This window comes from Megascapheus bottae, chromosome 1 (genome assembly GCF_031878675.1).
Source record: "Megascapheus bottae isolate mThoBot1 chromosome 1, mThoBot2.hap1, whole genome shotgun sequence".
NCBI classification, from domain to species: domain Eukaryota; kingdom Metazoa; phylum Chordata; class Mammalia; order Rodentia; family Geomyidae; genus Megascapheus; species Megascapheus bottae.
The window spans coordinates 10,624,334-10,647,437 of record NC_143509.1 but is presented as its reverse complement, the minus strand read 5'-3'; the positions used below and the strand labels follow the sequence as shown (position 1 = coordinate 10,647,437).

General features: G+C 40.4%; 3 pseudogenes; 1 reads left to right on the top strand and 2 right to left on the bottom strand.

Annotated features, from left to right (window-relative positions):
* Positions 1 to 416: 416 nt before the first annotated feature.
* On the bottom strand, positions 417 to 1,351 carry LOC150068378 (olfactory receptor 7E178-like; annotated as a pseudogene).
* An 18,103-nt stretch (positions 1,352 to 19,454) lies between these two features.
* On the bottom strand, positions 19,455 to 20,778 carry LOC150068377 (very-long-chain 3-oxoacyl-CoA reductase pseudogene; annotated as a pseudogene).
* A 909-nt stretch (positions 20,779 to 21,687) lies between these two features.
* On the top strand, positions 21,688 to 22,661 carry LOC150068376 (olfactory receptor 7E178-like; annotated as a pseudogene).
* The last annotated feature ends 443 nt before the right edge of the window (positions 22,662 to 23,104 follow it).

Here is a 23,104-nt window from a genome sequence, read left to right as displayed (position 1 = left end):
ACAAAAGTCATCAGGGGAAAAAATTAAGGCGCTAGTTTATAAGTTTTAAATTAACTCAAGCTAAAGGGCAGGGCGGGATAGCTGGCTAAAAAATAACATGTTCTGACTTCAAAGTGTGTCCAATAGTACTGAGGTAAAATATACATATTACAAAATTCACCACTCAAAACTTGCAATATTCTTTTTTGGGACTAACATCTGTGAACATTCATCATTCTTTACAAACTAACAATTTAAACATTACAAAGATATATTCCTCCTTAAGGAATCCATCCTGACATACCCAGAATGGTTTTCCACTGCTAATGGATTGTATTAAATAAACTAGATGCATACAGTATTCAGACAGGTAGAATTTATAGGACTATATGCTGAAGTTTCTTGCTTCTGTCAAAACTACACAACAAATGAACTTCCTACCTGCTGGTGTCAGCTCCTGGTTTATACAACCTCCTCAGGGCACTTTTGAGGTCCCTGTTCCTCAGGCTGTAGATGAAAGGATTCAGGAGAGGAGTGACCACTGTGTACATTGCTGAGAACACAGCGCTGCCCTTGGGAGAATGTGACACAGCTGACTCAAAGTAGACACCAAATGCTGTCCCAAAGAATAAGCAGACCACGGACAGGTGAGAACCACATTTGGAGAAGGCTTTGTACTTCCTGCTTGAAGACGACATTCTCAGTACAGAAGAAATAATCTTGTAGTAAGAGAAAAGGATCCCTAAGACAGGAAGGAAGCCATATATGGTACCAATAATGTATTTAAATAAATTGCTTCTGAATGTATGCTCAAACGAAAGATCCAGCACTTGAGAAGGGTCACAGAAGAAACTTGGGATTTCCAATTGCTTGAAATCGGTCATCTGTAAAACCATCCACACATGCAGTTGTCCTTCCAAGGTGCTGGCGACAAATGACAGCAGAATCAAGAAGACACAGAGACGAGGGTTCATGATGAGTGGGTAATTCAGGGGGTGACAGATGGCCACAAAGCAGTCATAGGCCATGGCAGTAAGAAGCAAAACATCAATACAACCAAAAATGAAAAAATAGACATCTGTGTGAGGCAGCCCACATAGGAAATGGCTCTGCTGTGAGTCTGGATGTCCACCAGCATCTTGGGGACTGTGATGGAGGTGAAGCCAATGTCAGCTAAGGACAGGTTGGAGAGGAAGAAGTACATGGGTGTGTGGAGGTGGGGGTCAGAGGTGACAGCCAGGATGATGAGCAGATTTCCAAACACAGTGATCAGGTACATGGACAGGAACAGCCCAAAGAGCATGGGTTGTAGCTCAGGGTCATCTGAGAGGCCCAGGAGGTAAAATTCTGAGATGTGTGTTAGATTACACATCTCTGCATTAGTTGGAGATCCTCGATATAAAGAGAGAGCAATACTTAATGAAGAAGTCAGAATTCCACAATCATTCTGAACTCAAATATGCACATTTCATAACAACATTCTATCTGATTTTTCAGTTATTAGAAACCCAATCATCCTAGATTTTTTTCTTTCTCATTGATTCCCTTTCATGTATTCATTTTAAATACTCAACTGTGTTAGGACATTATAGGCAGTGTTTTCTGATCATAGGAAATACAGCTTATTCTTTATTACAGTCTACTTCACATGTGTGATTTTTCAATATGTGAAATTCATTTTCATCCAATCTGTAAAGAAGCATGCCTACATGCTTCATTTTATGATACGGAAATAGTGAATAGGGCCATGGTGAAAAATTCAAATTGTCCTACTTATGAAAACTCTGTAAAATATACAGAGCTGCATGATCCAAAGCAATTTCACATCGAGAGTCCAGGACTAGAAAATCCTCTACCGTGCCTGCTATACCCCAGGAGATTTCTTCATCCTTGCTTTTTTTCTAAGTTTCATCTTTGTTTCCCTCCATCCCCCCTTTTGCTTGCTGCCTTTCTCTGTCTCTGGCTCTCTGTCTCTGTCTCTGTCTCTCTCTCTGTGTCTCTCTCTGTGTCTCTCTCTGTGTCTCTGTCTCTGTCTCTCTCTCTCTCTCTCTCTCTCTCTCTCTCTCTCTCTCTCTCTCTCTCTCTCTCTCTCTCTCTCTCTCTCTCTCTCTCTGTCTGACTTTGTGTCCGTGTGTGTCCTAGGATTCTGACTCTGGGCCTGGTTACTGACCTTGAGGCTTTCCTGCCCAAAGGAAAGCTCAAACACTTGAGTAAGAAACTCCACTTTTGGCTTCCTGGTAGCTAATTGGAGATGAGAGCCCACAGGTTTCACTGCCCATGCTGGCTCTGAACCTCTATCACAGAACTCAGCCTGTTGAGTAGCTAGGATTCCAGGTATGAGGCACCAGGGCTTGGACTGCAGCATAATTAAAAAAACCACGAACTCTTCAGTCTCCTACATATAAATAAATCAAGATCTCCAATATGACATCTACTTCTTCCTGAAGTAATTTCAGGATTTGAGGACTTTTCTGACAGTGGAGCAAGGGATTCCTGGGATGTAGGCAATGTTGGTTGACATTTAGTTACTGGGTTTCTTCCTTTTCAATCATCTGTCTGATTATTGCACTTTCTATACTGGTTGCTAGCTGTGACCCCGGTGGCTGTTTTGTGATCAGTCAATAATCCCCTAGAGAAGAAATTAGTGTTCTCTTTCTGGAAGTCAGAGAGAGATGAGACAGATGTCCAGATTCTCACTGGGGGACTTACAAAGCCTATCACACCACTTTCCAGTATTTAATATTCGGTGACAATAGACAAATAGAAAGTTAGATTCACGCTGTTCTTTTTTTATCTAACCATCTACCACCACTTCCATATGCACTGAGTGTTCAGTCATACCCTGTTAGATAACTAGACAGACTGCAGTAAACAATAAGAGATTTTAAGTAAGAATCTTGTGACCTTCTATAGAAGAGTTTAATAATTTTTACATCATCACTACTGCTATTCCCGGGACTCCTCTAACAGGATACCAAATTACTGGCTTGTTTTCATCATATTCAAGCAGTCCTTGCAGCTGTTTTGCTCTTTAGTTAGGAAACAAGGCATTTGACTGTATTTCTTAACAAGAAGGAAAACTGTAAATCACAGGAATCTTGTAGAAATCACGCTTGTCTGCATTGCAAACCCTTTGGACAGTTCCTAGACAGTTCATAAAGGAAATATCTAGAATATCAGTGTCTTGAATAGGGGACTAGCAACAAGGAATAAATCACATGGAATCATTGAACAGACAGTGAGAGAATTTTGTCACCATACTCAATGTGCTTGTATAAAAGGAAGTGTGGATATTAATGTGGCAGGTGGGCGAGGGGGAGAGGGAGTGTTTTGGAAGGTGTGATTGGGTTTAAGATACGTTGTACATGTACATGAATGTCTTAAATGGAAAGTTCTGTCTACAAACAAGTGAAGAATTAATATCTCCAAACGAGGCTGCACTGCTGGCTCACATCTGTGATCCTAGCTACTCAGGGTGCTGTGAGTGAAAGATCAGGTTTTTTTTAATTAAAGAATTTGTTAACGTTGATTTTTACATCAGTTTTCAGTGTGTCAGCGTTTACCTCGAGGACTTTGATCCATTTGGAATTAATTCCACTGCAGGATGACAAATAAGGACCCAACTTTAGATTTCTGCAGTTGCTTAACCAGTGCCAGCACCACTTATTGAAGAGGCTGTCTTTCTTCCATTCTAATTTTTTGGCTCCCTTGTCCAAGATTAGGTGGCCATAGGTCTGTGGTTAAATATCTGGGTCCCCAGTTCTATTCCATTGGTCTTCAGGCCTGTTCTTGTGCCAGGATTACCGGGGCCTAACGGCAGCAAATTGGGGTTCCTGAAATAGGGGGCAGGGACTGGAAAAAATAGAAGAGAGACAAACACATCGGGTCCGGGAGGTCTACAGCCCAGGCAAAAACTGCCGCCTCGTTTATTCTCAACTCAAAGCTTATATCCCTCCTTGAGACCAGGGCACTGCCAGGTGTTACATCCAGATGGTTAATCAGGGAAATGTTGGGGGTTACATTCATATGGTAAATCTCAGATCAATTGAACAGGAGAAGGCCAAAAAACAATAAGACAATCAAGCAATTATCTGATGCAAATCAAAGTACAGTTTGATTCCACTCTGGCTCCCAACATATCCCCCATCTTTATTTTAAAAGAAACACAAGTGCAATTTCTATTCTTTCCACTATCTCTAATTATCTCTAATTATCTTGTCTCACTTTCCAAAAATGACTGGTCCCTTCATCTAAAGGGGAGTGATGGGCAGGGATTCAGCTTCTGTGACTTCTTCAAGCTGACTCAGGGGCATTGTCTTTGTGCTTGACCAGGGACCTTAAGAAGCCTGTTTTATCAGGGATTGCAAGGATTAGATATCAGGAATAATAATTTGCTCCAAACTGGAGATCATATTCAACATTTAACAACTGCACAAACCTCCTTTAGCTACAATAGTTTAGCTTACTTAGCACCCATTTGCAAAGGCATTTTCCTGACTGTCTGGGGAACTAAATCTCTGCAACCTTAAACAATGCTTTAGTTGTCAGATGTAAACAAATTAATAGAGAAACAAGCCTCAGATCCACAAAATTTCCTGAATTTGTGGCTGGTGTCAAATAAAAAATTCGCTCAATTAGGACTTTAAATTACCCACTATCACAGAAGATTGACAAGTTCCTGCCCAGTTATGAAAGGCACGGGCATTAGTAAGGCATGCTTACAAACTATTCTATGACCTCCCGGCTCTGATTAATATTGAATGGCCAAGCACGAGTGACTCTAGGATCTGACACCATCTCTGCCATCCATGTAGAGGCTTTCTGCATCTGGATGCTTCGTTGTCTCAGTAGTGTCTCTCCACACAGGGATAAACATCCCATTGGCATTTCACTTGCTTGGTTGCTGGACTTGAACCCGGGGCCTGGACACTGTCCCTCAGCTCTCCAGCTCAAGGCCACTTTGAGCTCCAAAGCAACTCTGCCTCAATTAGCACTCTGCTGCCAGATTAGACACCACAGTCTCACAGGGACTTCGCTTTGCCCGGGTTGGCTCAAAACTGCAGTTTTCAGATCAGTGAGTCCTACAAAAGGCCATGTTACTCCAATTAAAGCAACAAGGTGGTCAACACAGAAATAGTCTCTAAGCATGAGCTTACCTAGAACCTGGTAAAAGCCAAAGTTACATCTGAATAAGGATTGCTGTCCTTCTCCATGGGCTAGCTGGAAGTTGCTATAAGGTAACTTACAAGAGCAAGCTGAAATAGCAATTAAGCAATTACTTTGGTAGTCCTAATTTTCCTTTTTTCTCTTTCTTTAAACATTTAAGACAACTTCACTTTCAAATATTGTTTAGAAACCCATTTCCAGTGTTCTTAATAACTTTTACTGATACTGGCTTAAACAATTAACACCTTAGCCTTTATTTGCAATTGAAAAACCTTTAAGGGCACAAAGAACTCCTTCTGCCTTCAGGCCCCCTAGGGCCCAAGGCACTCCTCTTGCCTTTTAGAAAAAAGGGCTCTTTTGCAGTTTAGATTACTGTCTAGAACTCCAACAACAGTTTAAACTCAAATAACAGTTTTTCCCTAATTCAAGAACTATAGACATCAGTGCACCAAAAGTCTAAGTCTGGACTTAGTTTCCTCTCTTTTTTAAAATACACCCAATAGCATGGAGATAAACCTTTAAACATTCCTTTAAAATACTAATCACATTATCCACATTTTACCATCAGATTTCTAGTGTCAGTTTGCAAGAAAAGACAGGCAAAGTTTCTGACGTTAATCAACAATTTTACATTTAAATCTCTAATATATGTTTCCAAACTTTAACTTAAAGTAATAAATCCCAAATTCCCTAACACCTATGTGCTGAACAGGATACAATGTTTACAATGTAAACAGCTGTATGTCCTGCAATAAAATGCAAATTTCAGGATCTAGAAAAATGTTTACCAGTTTTTCTTTAAGACAACACAATAATTTTTGAGACATTGTAAAACATTCAAACCTAATATTTTTCTTGAAGTTATAAGCTTAGATTTACCCAATTGTCTTTGTGTTTAAGTATAAATTTATCCATCGTTTTATACAGCATGCTGACAATTTAACCTTGAACATGTTCACTCACTCATTCACACACATTCATACTCAAAGATCATAAAGCGCGCAAAATTAATATCGGCCGTTCAATTTCCGGAAGTTTGTGTCAAGAGAGTTTTGCCAATTTTACTCTTACAGGTGAGAACCAGGTTCAAAACAAAACTTTTTGCAAGGCAACTTAGCTGGAATTTATCTTTCCAGGGCTTGTTACAACTGCAGACATGGGGGAGCGGCCATGCTAGGCCCAGAAATGTTCAAATAAATAACAAGGATGTGTGCTTGAGTACGCACAGAAAAACCATAAGGATCCATACTTAGAAATGGTACAAATTTTAAAGACAAAACTGGACAAGGAAAAATATGTAACACGAACAAGACAGAGAAACGGAGACTTTTAAATAATCAGACATTGACATATAACAAGAAAATTGGACTCAATCAGATACACTTAACACAAAAAACATGAGCTCAAATGAATGTTTTCACCAAACAGTTATTTTTAGATTTAGACATGTCTTGCCAGTGGGACTCTCAGGTATGCCTTGTTATCGACAAGAAACTCAGAAGGGGAGGGGGGGTCAAGGCATCCCTTGACCACCCAGGCCACTGTTTTAGGCCCACAGTGCACCTTTTGAAACAAACAAACAAAAATAAAATAAAATAAATCGCAGACATACAGGGGGGTCGGCCGACTTCTACTTACCTCTGGAGGCCTTTGCTTTTCACCTGGGCATCTTTTACAAAAAAGGTTATTAAGAAGAGGGATGGTAAAGACAAAATAATGTCACATATTAAATTGTGTAGAGTCAATGAATATGTTAAAAGGTCCCTACATAATAGTAAAAGGAGGAGAAACACAGCTCATATGAACGTGTGGAACAAGTGGGTCAGTAGCAGTCCCAATTGACATGCACAAATAACTCAGGTCCTTCCCACGTCGCAGGATGCACCACTGGAGGGTTGGGGGTGTAGGTCCAGTGAGTCACTGCTTGGATGGCCACTGTCACTCTCCACGATCTGAACGCAGCGTTCAGGCAGCCAGTGGGCGTCATTTTCTCCTTGTGAAAAAACACATACATGCCCTCGACCCCAAGTTAGAACAGGATTGGGTCCATGCCAAGCACCAGTTAGGGGATCCATCCACTTCTTCTCCATCATAGCCATCCGGCCCTCCATTGACTCATCATAACTTTCCTCCTTGATATTCAAACCTGAATTCTGATACTCCATATCTACTGGTTGTTGTTCCCTTTTCAAGATCTCACTTAGACTCTCTTGGGCTGCGGCATATGGCTCAGCCTCAGGTTTTTCAGAAGGGTCCTTTAACTCATAAATTTCCCTTAATTCAAGATTAAGTTCAGCATTCTCATGTTGAGGATCTGTGCATTCACTTACTAAATTCCATACATCAATAGCCTCTACTGGGGTATTTTCTGGGCCATATACATTATAATATTCTTGAATTCTTTTTCCTATCTGCTGCCAGGTTTTTTGGAATTCCTCCTCTATAAACTTTGGGCATGCCTCCTCGACAAACTGTAGGAAGCTCTGAAGCACCCCTTTTTCCACCCACGTTCCGTGGGCTTCAAGTAGGCCTGTTAAGATCGGTACATATGACCTATGGCTATTAACTTGACCCATAATTTTTACTCCTGACTATACACTCTCTTAGGATCCTCTCTTAATAGTCCTACGATGTGTTACTCACCACAGCGGGGTACTCCACCGTCGTCCCAGATTTTCAGGGTCCCTGGTCGAGTGCCAGATGTCGGGGCCTAACGGCAGAAAATTGGGGTTCCTGAAATAGGGGGCAGGGACTGGAAAAAATAGAAGAGAGACAAACACATCGGGTCCCGGAGGTCTGCAGCCCAGGCAAAAACTGCTGCCTCGTTTATTCTCAACTCAAAGCTTATATCCCTCCTTGAGAACAGGGCACTGCCAAGTGTTACATCCAGATGGTTAATCAGGGAACTGTTGGGGGTTACATTCATATGGTAAATCTCAGATCAATTGAACAGGAGAAGGCCAGAAAACAATAAGACAATCAAGGAATTATCTGATGCAAATCAAAGTACAGATTGATTCCACTCTGGCTCCCCACACTGTACCAAGCTGTTTTGATCATTATAGCTCTGTAATGGAGTCTAAAGTTTGGAAGTGAAATTCCTCCTGCACTGTTCTTTCTGCTAAGAAGTGTTTTTGCTATACAGGGTCTTTCAGTGTTCCATATGAAATTTGGATTGCCACTTCTATTTCTTTAAAGAATGACATTGGGGTATTGATGGGTAATGCCCTTGGCAAGATTCTCATTTTCACGATGTTGATTCTTCCAATCCAGGAGCATGGGAGATTTTTCCATTTCCTCACTTCTGCTTTAATTTTCTTTTTCAGGGTTTTAAAGTTTTCATCAAAAAGGTCCTTTATATTCTTATTTAAGATAATTCCTAGGTACTTTATTTTCCTTGAGGCTATTGTGAAAGGAGTTGCTTTCCTGATTATTGCCTCGTTCCTCTCACTCTTGGCATAGGGGAAGGCCGTTGGTTTTTGAGGGTTAATTTTGTACCCTGCTACCCTTCAAAGTTTTGAATGAGCTCAAGAAGCTTGGGAGTGGAGTCTATATGATTCTTTCAATACAGAATCAAAAATCAAAATCCATGGTTCTGTTGTCTTCATGAGACACATCTTGCCCCAAAACACAATCATCTTTTGAAAGTGAGAGTTTGGAACAAAATTTATCAAGCTAACGGCCCCCATAAACAGGCTGGAGTTGCCATCCTCATATCAGATAAAATAGACTTCAAACTAAAATTAATGAGAAAAGACAAAGAAGGTTACTACATACTAATAAATGGATTTCTCCTCCAGGAAGACATAACTAACCTAAATATTTCCACACCTAATCACGGAGCACCGAACTTCATCAAGCAAACTTTACATTCTTTGAAACCATACATAGACCAAAACACAGTGATTGTTGGTGACTTTAATACACCACTCTCACCTAAGGTCAGATCAACAAGGCAAAAACTCAACAGAGAAACCCTAGAATTGAACAACTGTGTAGACCAACGAGATCTAACTGGTATCTGCAGATTATTTCATCCCGTAACAACACAATATACGGTTTTTCAGCAGCACATGGAACATTTTCCAAAATAGACCACATTTTAGGGCATAAAAGAAACCTGGGTAGATTCAGAAACACTGAAATTATTCCCTGCAATCTCTCAGACCATAAGGGAATCAAATTGGAACTGAACACCAGTCACCACCAATGAAAACCCTGTAACTCATGGAGATTGAACAATACACTGTTGAATCAATAATGGGTCATCAAAGAGATCAGAAAAGAAATCCAACAGTTTGTGAAATTTAACAATAAGGAGCATACAAAATACCAACTCCTTTGGGACACAGCAAAGGCAGTACTCAGAGGAAAATTTATAGCGCTGAGTGCCTCAACAACAAGTTGGAAAAATCGCAAACACACAATTTAACGTGTCAGCTTAAGCGTCTGGAAGAAGAACAACAAACCAACCCTGATCCCACTAGAAGGAAGCAAATTATTAAAATCAAAGCAGAATTAAATGAATTGGAGTCCAAAAACCTATAGAAAGAATCAACAAAACACGGAGTTGGTTCTTAAAAAAATTAGCAAAATTGACAGGCCCTTAGCAAATCTTACCAAATAAAGAAGGGAGCATACCAAAATAAAGAACATCACAGATGAGAATGGTAATATCACGACAGAAATTACCAAAATCCAGAGGATCATGAGGGAATACTTCTCAAACCTTCATGCCAACAAATTTGAGAATCTAGAAGAAATGGATGAATTCCTAGCCAATACTAACATACCCACACTGAACCAAGAAGACCTAAACAATAAAAATGGCAATTAGAGAACTTCCACCTAAGAAAAGCCCAGGGCCTGATGGATTCGCAGCTGAATTCTATAAAGTTTTCAAAACAGAGCTCACACCAATACTCCTCAAGTTCTTTAAAGAAATTGAAAATAAAGGTTTTTTGCCAAACTCATTCTTTGAAGCTTGTATAACCCTCATCCCCAAAACAGACAGATATCCATCAAAGAGAGAGAACTACAAATCCATTTCCTTGATGAATATTGATACAAAACTTCTTAATAAAATCCTGGGCAACCATCTACAACAACTCATCAAAAAAATTATACACTATGATCAAACTGGATTCATCACAGGGAGGCAAAGGTGGTTCAACATATGCAAATCAAGTAATATAATTCAACAGGTGCAAGGACAAAAATCACATGAATGTCTCAATAGATGCAGAAAAGACATTTGACAAGATCCAACACCTTTTTATGCTAAAAGCTCTGGAGAAACTAGGAATCCATGGAATATTCCTCAGTATAATAAAGGCAATCTATGACAAACCCACAGCTAGTATTATACTTAATGCGAAAACCTAAAGCCATTCCCTCTAAAAGCAGGAATGAGACAATTATTCCCACTCTCTCCACTCCTCTTTAACATAGCATTAGAATTCCTAGCCAGTGCAATAAGGCAAGAAGCAAGCATAAAGGCGATCCAAGTAGGGAATGAAGAAGTAAAACTATCCCTTTTTGCAGATGACATGATTCTGTATTTAAAGAATCCTATAGACTCTACTCCCAAGCTCCTTGAACTGATTCAAAACTTTGGAAGGGTAGCAGGCTATAAAATTAACCCTCAAAAATCAACTGCCTTCCTCTACGCCAACAGTGAGAAGAATGAGGCAATGATCAGAAAAGCAACTCCTTTCGCAATAGCCTCAAAGAAAATAAAAGACCTAGGAATCAGCTTAACTAAGAATGTAAAGGACCTTTTTGATGAAAACTTTACAACCCTGAAAAAGGAAATTAAAGCAGAACTGAGGAAATGGAAAAACCTCCCATGCTCCTGGAGTGGAAGAATCAACGTCGTGAAAATGACAATATTTTTAGGTAGTCCCATTTATCGTATCTCTATCCAATCTGTTGTGACCCTGGGATTCTGTTCAGGGATCTTTTGCCTTTGCCTATGATTTCCAGCGTCTCTCCTACTTTATCATTTTCCAGTTTCCAGTGTGACATTGAGGTCTCTAATCCACTTTGAGTTAATGCTTGTGCATGGCAAAAGGCTAGGGTCAATTTTTAGTTTTCTGTATGTGGCTGCCCAGTTTTTTCAACACCAATAATTGAATAGACTGTGCTTGTTCCACTGTATATCTTCGGCTCCTTTGTCAAATACAAGTTGACTATAGGTATGTAGTTCTATTTCTGGGTCTTCTATTCTGTTCCACTGATCTTCTGGTCTGTTTTTGTGCCAATATTAAGCGGTTTGTGTTATTTTGGATCTATAGTAGAGTTTAAGTCTGGTTGTAATACCACCTACAATTGTTTTGGCTATTCTAGGTCTTTTCTTGTTCCATATGAAACCTTGGATTATATGTTCTGTTTCAGAAAGAATGTCTTTGGGATTTTGATGGGGATTGCATTGAATTTTATATCAATTTTGGCAGTATATTCATTTTCTTTATGTTAGTTCTCCCTATCCATGATCATGGGATGTCTTTCCCTTTCCTAGTGTCCTCCTTAATTTCTTTCACTATGCTTTTATAGTTGCAAGTTCAGGTTTTTAAGCCAGCATGGGCAGGAAAGTCTGTGAGACTCTGATCTCCAATAAACTACTCAGCAATGGCTGGAAATGGCACTGTGGCTCAAGTTGTAGAGCACTGGACGTGAGCCAAAAAGCTCATGGGCAGTGTCTAATCCCTGAGTTCAACCACAAGGACCAGCACAAAAAAGGTTAAAAACAGAATGTAACTTATATTTAACTCTCATCAATGACTCCTTGGAAATGCAAAATTTTATTTAGAATTGTCAGTTAAATACCCGTGGTAGTATGCTATAACAGATTCCAGAAGTGACATCAGGACACACATAGCCTCCCCATAATTGAAAACTATGAACTGTGAGACACACATATGATTTATTTTAGGCCGTTTCATTTGTTTCAACCATATTGTACAGGCCTATGAACTCTCTGTCATGTGGGAGAGTGTATTTAACATTTTTCTAGGTAAATTTGCAAGGAAAGGTCATTTATTATTTTTTTCCTGACCCAAAACACTAACAGTCAGGCTCTATTGGTCCACGGTTGCTACCCTAGCTGCTCACAAGGAAGAAATCTCACGATTTGCATTTTGAGGTCAGCCACAGCTGTAAATCCTATAAAACTGTTATTTCCAACTAAACACACACACACACACACACACACACACACACACACACACACATATATACACACAGAGTCAGAAGTGGGGTGTAGTTCCAGTGATAGGTCACTAGTCTTCAGGAAACAAATTTATGGATAGTAACAAGTCCTGAGGACTGCTACAAACAAATAACTAACTCTCCACCCCAACATACGACGCAACTTTCATTAACCATGAGACAGAGGCTCACATGTGCAATGGTAAGTTCAGAGAATCTGGCCAAATCTGTAGATAAAGGCTTTTAAGGTTTTAGATTGAGTAATTCGGTGTATAAGTGACCATTGAAATCAGCATGGAAATAACCACACTCCTTTCAAGGAATAGTTTTATTGTTTTTAAGTGGATGTCAAAGGGTTCACAATTTAGTATGTCACTTTATGTATCTGGGTCCACATCACACCTTTCATCATTTCACCCTATATCTATCAACCCTACACATCCCCTGATTGTCCTACTTTCATTTTAACATATACTGGATAATATTGAATATGCTTACTGAATATCATGAGTGTTTTCTCCCTTACCATTCCATCTTCACCCTTCTACCCCCTTCCTCTTGGTTTGATCCCCATCACTAACACTTCAAGTACAAGCTACTTCATACTTTTTAGGTTATCTAATAAGTTCATGGCTCAAAGAATCACACCATAGGAATCATCCCCTGTGTAGTCCATTGTTTGTCAATACATTTGTTCATAGTCACCAGTGATCCAGCAGGTCTTTATATGTATATTTGTAAAATGATACTCTGTTCCACATTCCTCATTTCAATCAACTTCTAAGTACTCATGTTAGACATTCAACTATATCAGAATAGAAGGGGTTGGGCATGTGCCCTCAAGTTTGACCTTAATATGGGGGAGAAGTCAAAGCTTTGTGTTGTATGATTTCTCACAGTGAAATGGAAAGAAGCAGATGGGTCATTAAAAAGTTAGGAGCGAGGAGAGAGTGAAGGCACAAGTAGGGGAAGGTGACATTTTTGGAGAAGTGACATTGATGGAGATATATTATAGTCAAAAACTGCTTTGGTAACTGTCAAATCCTTAGTACGACTACTTGAAATAATAATAATAATAATAATAATAATAATAATGATAATAATAGGGATAAAGGACTTGTCAGTGGCGGAAGATGGCAGCGATTCTGTGTGAGTCTTTCTGTGCACTCTCCAAGACACCAGTTCTAGAATCATAGGGGAAAGTTCATACCCAAAGATCAACATTAAGTAAGCTTTAGCACCACAGCGATCTCAGGGGCTGTAATCTTGTGCTCGGGGCCTCTGGTCTGCACTTGACTATCAGTGCTCAAGCTCGTCAATAAACGACTCATTGCAATTTGCATTGACCTTTGGTATCTGGCTATGGGGGGGGGGCTGTTCATGTTTCTGGGCACAATACCAGAAAACCCATCAATTTTTGAGTACCTCCATAGAAAGACATTGGGAAGGGATCCTCTTCTTCACCAGCCTAGAGCAACGCCATCGGGACTGCTGGCAAAGACCCAGCCAAAACACCTGTAGTCTGAGAAGTGGTGCTGGCAGCGCCATCATTCTAAATGGCAAATGTATTCCCACAGGCAGCTTGGCCAGATGTCTGTTCCTGGCACTTTTGGAAGTCCCACCCCTTGGCGTGGCCGCTGTCATGGTAAACAAAGCTCCTCATGAAGCCACTGTTATGTTTTTTGTTTCCTGCCCAATCAACAAACTGATCAGAACAACTGCAAAGCCAAATTGTAAGAGAAAAGACTTTTTGAAGGTTTTGGATCCGGAAATTAGTGGAGATAAAGTTTCCTATCCTGTGCCCCACACAAAGACAAACTGAAGATTAACATTTTTTTTTGTTTACCAGGAGTGTGTCCCCACCCAGGGGGAGGAATGTCCACTAGCATGGGGGCTGCTGTCTGGCTAAGCTGCCTCTGGGAAAACCTTTGCCCCTTTGAATGATGGTACTGCCAGCACCACTTCTCAGGCTCCAGTTGTTTTGGTCGGGTCTTTACCAGCAGTCAAGATGGTGCTGCTTTCAGCTGGTGGGTGATGGGATTCCTTCCCAATGCCGTTCCAGGGAGGTATTCACAATTTGATGGGTTTTCTGGTTTCGTGAAGCTGACAGGTCCGCGACACGCTGGGTGACCGCTTTGGCCTTGTGCAGGCTTAGTCTGTCTCTTTCTGCAGCTGGTAGGTCTGAGCTGCCGAGAAGCACTGTCTGCTCAGGTTCAGGAGAAAGGTTTTGTCTTCACAGTGGCTCCAAGCAGTTGGCTCTGCTCCATACTGTCTTCTTGTGCCGGTTTTCTGCCTTTTTCTCTCTGACTTAGATCTCTGTGGTGCTAAAGGTAACTTAGGATCGATCTTGCGGTATGAACTTTCCCCTATGATGCCAGAACTGGTATCTTGGAGACAGCACAGAAAGACTCAACAGTGAACCGCCGCCATATTCTGCCAACGACAAGTTCTTTTATCCCTATTATTATTATTATTTTTAAGTAGTTGTACTAAGGATTTGACAGTTGCCAAAGCAGTTTTTGAATATAATACATCTTGATCAAAGTCACTCCTCCCATATTATCACGTTCCCCTACTCACCCCTTCACTCACTCTTCATAATTTTGTGGGATATACACTGGATGTGTATCTGCATTCTCCCCATCTTCTTCTCCTCATCTATCCCTAGACACCACCCAAACCCTGTCACTACCCACTGCCTGATGTGAATTTCTCTGAACCTAGATTTTGCCTTTCTATCAAATTACACCATTTTAGATCTTCTTGAATCTTCCATATATCAGTGAATACATTTGTATACAAGATCTTACCACCTGATGTATTTACTAGGGAGTTTGTGAGCTAAATGTACCTTCCACATACAAGGGAAAAACATGGATCCTGTATCTCTCTGAGTCTAACTTACTTCCTTTAACATAATTTTTTTCCAGGACTTTCCAGTTCTTTCCCAGTGATAAAATACTATCCTCACCAATGGATGACTAGAATTTTACTATGTCTACATACGACATTTCTTGGCTCCATTGACCCAATGAGAGTGCTCTGGGCTGATTCCATCCATGTCTGATAAACTACCAACAGCACAATCCTCACATCCTTCATATAATTTGTTTTTCTCTCTTCCATGGTGCTGTCCTCCCATATGGCTACCCAGTTCCTCATTGTAATGGGGAATCTGTGCCCATAAGAATCCTCACATCTGTAGGAACTCTGTGCACTTTTTGCTTTATGTTTGTGATCCTCAGGATCATTCCACGGGGTGTAAGTTCAATGCATTCCCCATCCATGTGCTATAGTGAATCCTGGAACTCCTCTACATCATATGAGACCATCCTAATCCATTGAAGAAATGCCGCATGGGGACCCAGCTGGGCTGGGGTTATTGCACTGCAGGGATGAAGGGCTTGAACTTTGAATGTTAGGTAGAATTGAAGACACAAGCTCAGAGCTTGTGATTAATTAGATTTTTGGTGTGTTTGGTCCAAGTCTCTGAGGATGTACTGTTGTTAACAGATGAAGAGGAGAAAGGAGAACTCAAACCTGCTTCTTAGTGAAGAAAGAATATTTACAGAAGGGAATTGTCCTCCTCCTCTAGGAAGAATGAGCTTCCATCATTTGTGAAGAAATAAATTTTGAGGACAAAATTCAAATGAAGTCAAGCCAGACCAAGAAATGCTAAGGATGCATATTTTCTCTCATATGTGGTAGTTAGATCTAATGTGTAATTATACAATTATGTTCATGTGGGGTAATTTGCAAAGGTACCCAATTTATACCCTAAAACACGCTATATTCAGGGAGGGAGTTTAAATGGTGTCATTCCTTAGAAAATTCACTCTCAGTATACAAGAATGAATGCCAGGAAGCTGGAAAGTCTTGAAGGCTTAGATCAATGAAATTTATAAAACTAATGTTAGGAAAATAGAGAAATTGATGTCTAGAGATGAATATGTCAAACACATTTCATAGCTATGTTCTCAAGACAAGGGAAAACCAATGTATCAACTGAAATATGATATATTTAGGATAGAGTTTAAATGGTGTAATTCATTAGAAATCCCAAAATACCGGCCAACAAAATGATTATCAGAAAATAGCGTACTGGATGTAGTATGATGCTAAATGAAAGGGCCTCTAGGATGTAGAAACAAAAGCCATATAATGAGTGATTGTTGTCCTTAGTGTACTATGTTATCTCTCATCTCTTGCTGTCCCTTGGTTATCTCATATTGTTACAGTATCTCACTTTGTTATCTGATATATTGAATATATTTTATTTGGTTATTTGAAATTGTATAGGGAAGAAAGGAAAACAAGATGAGGGGTGGGGTTAGGGGAAGGGAAATGGTGACCAAGACATGAGAAAGTGTATCAACGTGTGTGAATTAATGCACCTTCTATCTGGTGAATATAATGTATCCCTTCCATTAATTACAATAAAAATATGAAAAAAAGAAAATAACGTACTGGAAATGTAGAGGATAAGACAGAGGATAGTATACTGAAGTGAGAAGGGGGGAAATGTTATTAAAATTCCATACATACCATACAAACTTAAGACAATTGAAGGGAGGGGAGTTTGGGTAGAATGAAGTAGAATAAAACTGGTGATATGAATCAAGATACACTGTGTTCACCAACTGCTCTATTGAGTGTCAACTCCTTGGTACAAATACATTAATGTAATTCAAATATTTATTTAAAAATCGAATATTGAAGATATTATTGAGGTTGGGAGAGTTGATGAAACAGAAAGGGTGTAAACAACCAAAATTCATTTTTCTCACAAATTGATATGTTGAACTGTAACATCTTGGTACAACAAATTAATAATAATTATGATAATAAAGAAACCAGTACACAACTATTTAAAAATGTTTTCTTTTTTTTTGCCAGTCTGGGTGCTTGAACTCAGGGCCTGGGCATTGTCCTTGGACACATTTTGCTCAAGGCTGGTGCTCTGCCACTTGAGTCACAGCACCACTTCTGGATTTTTCTGTGTACATGATGCTAGGGAATCGAACATAGATCTCTGTGCATGCCTGGCAAGCACGCTAGCCTAGGCCACACTCCCGGCCACGTGTCATGGAAATTTTTTTATGATTCTGTCATCCCTGTGTTTGAAATGTCCAGAGACATGGCTTGTTAATACACACAGGTTGGTTAATTGTCACCTGTTGATATTAATCCTCCAAGGCCATATACAAGTAAAGGATGAGCCTTCCCTCCCCTGTCTTCAGGACACTGGTCCTATATCTATCTTCTCATCACCACCATCTCTGCTCCTTCTGTTTCTTTATATCTTTCCTGAGAACAGAGGCTGGATTTGTGCTGGGCACCAGATCTGGGGTCCTCAGATCTGTCTACCTCAGTCATAGCTGAATAGAGAAGCAGCTTAAGCAACTAAGTGGGGCAGGACGGGTGGTGAAGGACTTGGCGACAAAGTGTATGTCCTCAGTGAATTTGTAGGTAGGGGTTGAAGGCTAGGGGTACCAGTGTATGTAATGGAGAATTCTTTACCTACTGTGCTTTTCATTCTCATTTGTGGCTCACCAAATGTAGCAGGATATTGTTCAAACCAGTTTCCAAAGTTCTCCTAGAGGCTGTCTGAAAGGAGGAGAGGGAGGAGGAAGAAGAAGAGGAGAAAAAGGAGAAATAGGAGGAGGAGAAAAAAGAGGAGGAGAATGAGTAGGAAGATTGTGACGATGGTGAAAATGACAAGAGGACATTACATCAATGAAACTTTTGGCAGAATGCCCTGTATCCTTCTCAGAGCTCTGGGTTTTAGGTCATGCTTTCTCATTTCATATCCTTCACCTTCTGTAGTGTGTGCATGTATGTGCATTCACACACGCATGTAGGTTCTGTGGCTTGAACTCGGGGCTTGGGTGCTCAGGTTCCTGACGTTTTTGCTCAAAGCTACAGCTCCACTTTCTGCTTTTATTCCTTCCTTTTTAATTGTAATTAATAGAAAAGTTACCGTTATATTTGCCAGATAGAAAGTACATTATTTCCCAAACATTGATACCCTTTCTCATGTTTTATGCCCTTTTGCCTCTCCCTACCCACTCCCTTCATCTTGTTTTCCCCCTTCCCTATCAAATTTCAAATAAACAAATAAATGTATATGCAATATTACAGATAACAAGGTAAGATAATATAACAATATGAGAATAACCAAGGGACAATAAAAGAAATGAGAAATAAGCTAGTACACTAAGAACAACAATTACACATCATATGGCTCTTCTTTCCATATCCTGGAGGTCTTCTCATTTAGCCTCCCGCTCCTAACTTCCCGATTTTTGCTAGTTAATTCAAAACAAAATATTCTCAGAATTCCCTGCCCTAGACTGGCTTCCACCTGTGAATCTCAGACCTCAGCCTCTGGAGTAGTTAGGCTTAGAAGTCTGAGCCACCTGCTTCTGGAACACTGTATATTTTTAAGGAGCAGGCTGTTTCAGCTTCCTCCTATTCATGTGGTTAAACTATACCTTACTTGATGAGAGTTGTTCCATCAGAATCCCTTCCTGCCACACTTTACTCAATTTGTGTGTGCATTGATACACATGACTCTATGTGTATACATATATTGTGATAATTGAGATTTAACTTTTATGTTTTGTTTCGTTTTGGTTTGGTTTTTCCATCTTTTATTATAGCCAATAATCACAGCACCTATAGAGTACAGTTTAAAGTACAATGCCATTTCCTTGGTAGTATTTACTATGCAAGAAGAGTGTTGGCACAAGTGAGCAATATTGATTCTGTGCAGAAACAAACAGGCCACTTTCCTGGGTGGGTCTCAGTGACCTCACAGGAATTTTCTGTTTCAGTATAAGTTTTGCCCACATAGCTTTCAGTATTATATACCTTCAAACTAAGAGAAAATAACATAAGAAATTATATTGTAGCTTCATGTGCCAGAAATAATTCCTTACATCATAATTATTTCTATGTGGTTAGTTACTTTTAAGAAAAACTACTTCCATATAAACATACAGACTGGACCATACATATAGAAAACATCCTAGATTCTTGAAAATTATAACATGTCCACCCTATAAGAGAATCAGTTAATCCCTATCCCCCCGCAAAGTATTAAAAACAAAAAGAGTAGCTACCCATTATATTTATTATGGTGTTTCATAAAAAAACCCACTAGAATAAATAATCACAAGTATTTGAGAAGGTGTATCTGTTGAGCTGCACATTTAACTCTATCATTCCTTCTTATTATGTTCTTGGTCATATTGGTTTCTATCCATTTCACATGAGCATTTACATTAAACTTTGAGATTATTCGCCAGACTATGTATCAGGAACTCTTAAAGCATTTTCTGTTTTCCTCCCAATCATGAAAAAAGTGAGCATGTTAGTAACTACTGAGACAGGTGCAGATTTTGGGGGCTGGCAGGTGCTTGCAGTGAATATATAAAGGCCCAAACCCAAACACATAGCCAGGTGACTCAGAGTTAACCACTCTCAGTTCTTCTTCGCTTTCCTCAGATAGCTTGCTCGTGAGGCATTATTTACAGCCATGACTATTTTAAAATATATCCAATGTGGCAGGGTTGAGTTTATTGTGCCCATGAGAGCATGGATGAGGTACCCAGTGGTTCAGGACTGCAAACCTACTGTTTTGATTGAAGACTTCACAAACGTCTCAGGAGAAGGCTTATCGAAGGTTGGCTTTCGGGTTTTAGCCAGTTTAGTAGCTATGAAGTATGGCAGGACACTCTGCACAAAGATTGCCTTGCTCTTATATTCTTAATGGAGGCACTGAGAGAAGAAATCTACAAAAGCCTTGGTTGCAGAGTAGACAGTCAACAGTGGAACGGGAAGCATGCCACTGGCAGAGGAGATATTCAGAATCACTCCTTTAGAACTTTCTACCATGCCAGACAGCACCAACTGTGTCACCTTACAAACAGAAAGAACATTGGTATTAATCGGTTTCTTGATAGTATTGTCCAAGTCAGGAATATCCAAAAAGTATTGAGGATACTCATATGACACTTCTACGTTATTCACTAGAACACCAACTTCAAGATCTGCCAGGCAGGCTTTAATTTTATCATAAATGTCTTCTGAGGTGAAATCAAGAGCAATGGTCCTTGTCTCCATTTTGAATTTTTCTTTTATCACACTGAAAACCTGGTTGAGTTTCTCCTGTGATCTGCTGATTAAGACAATCTTCATTCCACGCTTCGCTAACTCTTCTGCATATGATTTTCCGATTCCATCAGTACTGCCTGTGACAACTGCACAGGCACCCAGCCACGGACCGACCCCGGCCTCGTTACCCACACCCCAGATCCGGAAGGCTGTGAAGAGCGAGTATGAGAGGCGCAGGACCTCGTAGGCCACCGTGCTCGCTCCCACCCAGGATAGGAAGCCGAGGGCGGGGAAAGCGCTCTCCATAGCTTCTAACTAGGCCTCGTCACATCCCATGAATGAAAAAAAAATGAATGAATGGAGAAACGTGACGGAGACGCCGGACGTGACTAGACGTAGCACCTTAATTTTTATGTTTTATCCAAGGATACATGTCCTTTGTTTCTCTGAACCTGACTTATTTCACTCAATATCACATTTCCAGGCTTACTCATTTCCCTACAAACGCCATAATACAAGAAGAGGAAAGTCGAAAGGAACCAGAAGTAGGTTTTTGCCTGCATGCTGTCACAGTGGAGATAAATAAGGAGTGACTATTCATGGGATTGGATTTTCTTTTCAGTGCGATAAAAATACTCACTGCACTAATGGATGGGAAACTGCTTTGTTCTCCTAACTCAATATTGCTGTAGTGGCTTGACCTACCTGCTGGCCCTTCCCCCAGGGGAATCTTCCTGAAATCCTCCAGCCCAGTTTACAACCCAGAATCTCAATCTACGCATGAAAGCCCACTCTCCAGCCCTTAGTGGATGGGCTTCCTAGAGCCTAGGGCAGGGCACTGGCTCCAAAAGTAGGATCCTAGACAGAGACATGCATCATAAATGTGTAAATTCTTGAATCTCTCCTGCTGCCCTGGAACCTGTTCCCCCACACTACATTACAAGGATGGGCTGTACTGTCAGGTGACCTTGCTCTAGCCAGCCTTTATCTTCTTGGCTTTCCAACACAACTGGGTGTCACTGGGGCATAAATGGAGACAAAAGCCTGAGGAACAAGGCATCTGAGATTGAGAAGATTCTAATAGAGAATTGCCACAATTCACAAACTCTAGTATACTGTACTGCATAGGTGGTGCAAAATTCAAGCTTGTAAATACTTGACTTTCAAGTAATTAGAGCTGACAATTACTGGATATGTGTTTTATCTTCTATCAAGATGTTTTTGTTTTTGAGCAGTTGTCCAGGTGATAAAGAAGCACAAAATCTAACCCTCATTACAGATTTTCTTCTACTGAGAATCTCCGAGGATCCAAAATTACAACCCATGCTCTTTGGACTCTTCCTGTCCATGTATTTGACCACCTTACTGGGAAATCTGCTCATCATACTGGCCATAAGCTCAGACCCCCATCTCCACACCCCCACGTACGTATTCCTCTCCATCCTCTCCTTGGATGACATCTGCTTCATCTCCACCACCATACCCAATATGCTGGTGAAACTCCTGTGTCCCAGCAGAGCCATCTCCTGTGCAGGCTGCCTCACACAGATGTGTCTCTTCACCATTTTTGGCTGCATGGATGCTATGCTTCTTACTGTGATGGCCTATGACCGCTTTGTGGCCATCTTTCACCCTCTGAATTACCCTCTCATCATGAACCCTCGTCTCTGTGTCTCCTTGGTTCTGCTGTCACTTGTTGTCAGCTTCTTGGAAGGACAGCTGTATGTGTGGATGGCATTGAGGACGACTGATCTCAAGGAATTGGAAATCCCAAATTTCTTCTGTGACCTTCTCAAATTCTGGATCTTTCCTGTAGAGACACACTCTCAAATGATGTCTTCAAATATGTTGTTCCTATCATTTATGGATTTCCTACAATCTTTGGAATTCTTCTCCCTTCCTATAAAATTATTTCTTCAGTGTTGAGAATTCCATCATCAGGAGGGAAGTACAAAGCCTTCTCCACCTGTGGCTCTCATCTGTCAGTGGTGTGTTTATTCTTTGGGACAGCATTGGGTGTTTATGTTGTATCAGCTGTTTCACATTCTCCCAGTGGCAGTGCTGTGTCCTCAGTGATGTACACAGTGGTCACTCCTTTCCTGAACCCCTTCATCTACAACCTGAGGAACAGGGAAATCAAAAGAGCCCTGAGGAGGTTGTACAAACCAGAAGCTGACACCAGGAGTTAGGAAATCCATCTGTAATATGATTTTGCAGAAGGAAGAATAGTAAAGCCTCAGTCCTGTAAATCCTACCTCTCTGAACACATTATTTGTATTGTCTTGTTTCATTAGTATCATTCATGACACACGAATACTGGAGAACATTGCTGGCTAGGCCAAGGTGTTTCTTGAAGTAGGGGTTCAGTTTTTTGTTTTTTTTCATATATTTTTATTGTAATTAATAGAAGGGTTACAGTATATTCACCCAATAGAAGGTACATTACTTCACAAATATTGATACCCTTTCTCATGACATGGTCCCCATTTCCCTTCCCCCCTCTCCCCACTCCTCTTGATTTCCCCTTCTCTCTCCTATTTCAAACAACCAATTAAGCATATATAAGATATATCAGATAACAAGGTGAAATACTGTAACAATATGAAATAACCAAGGGACAGCAAAAGAGATG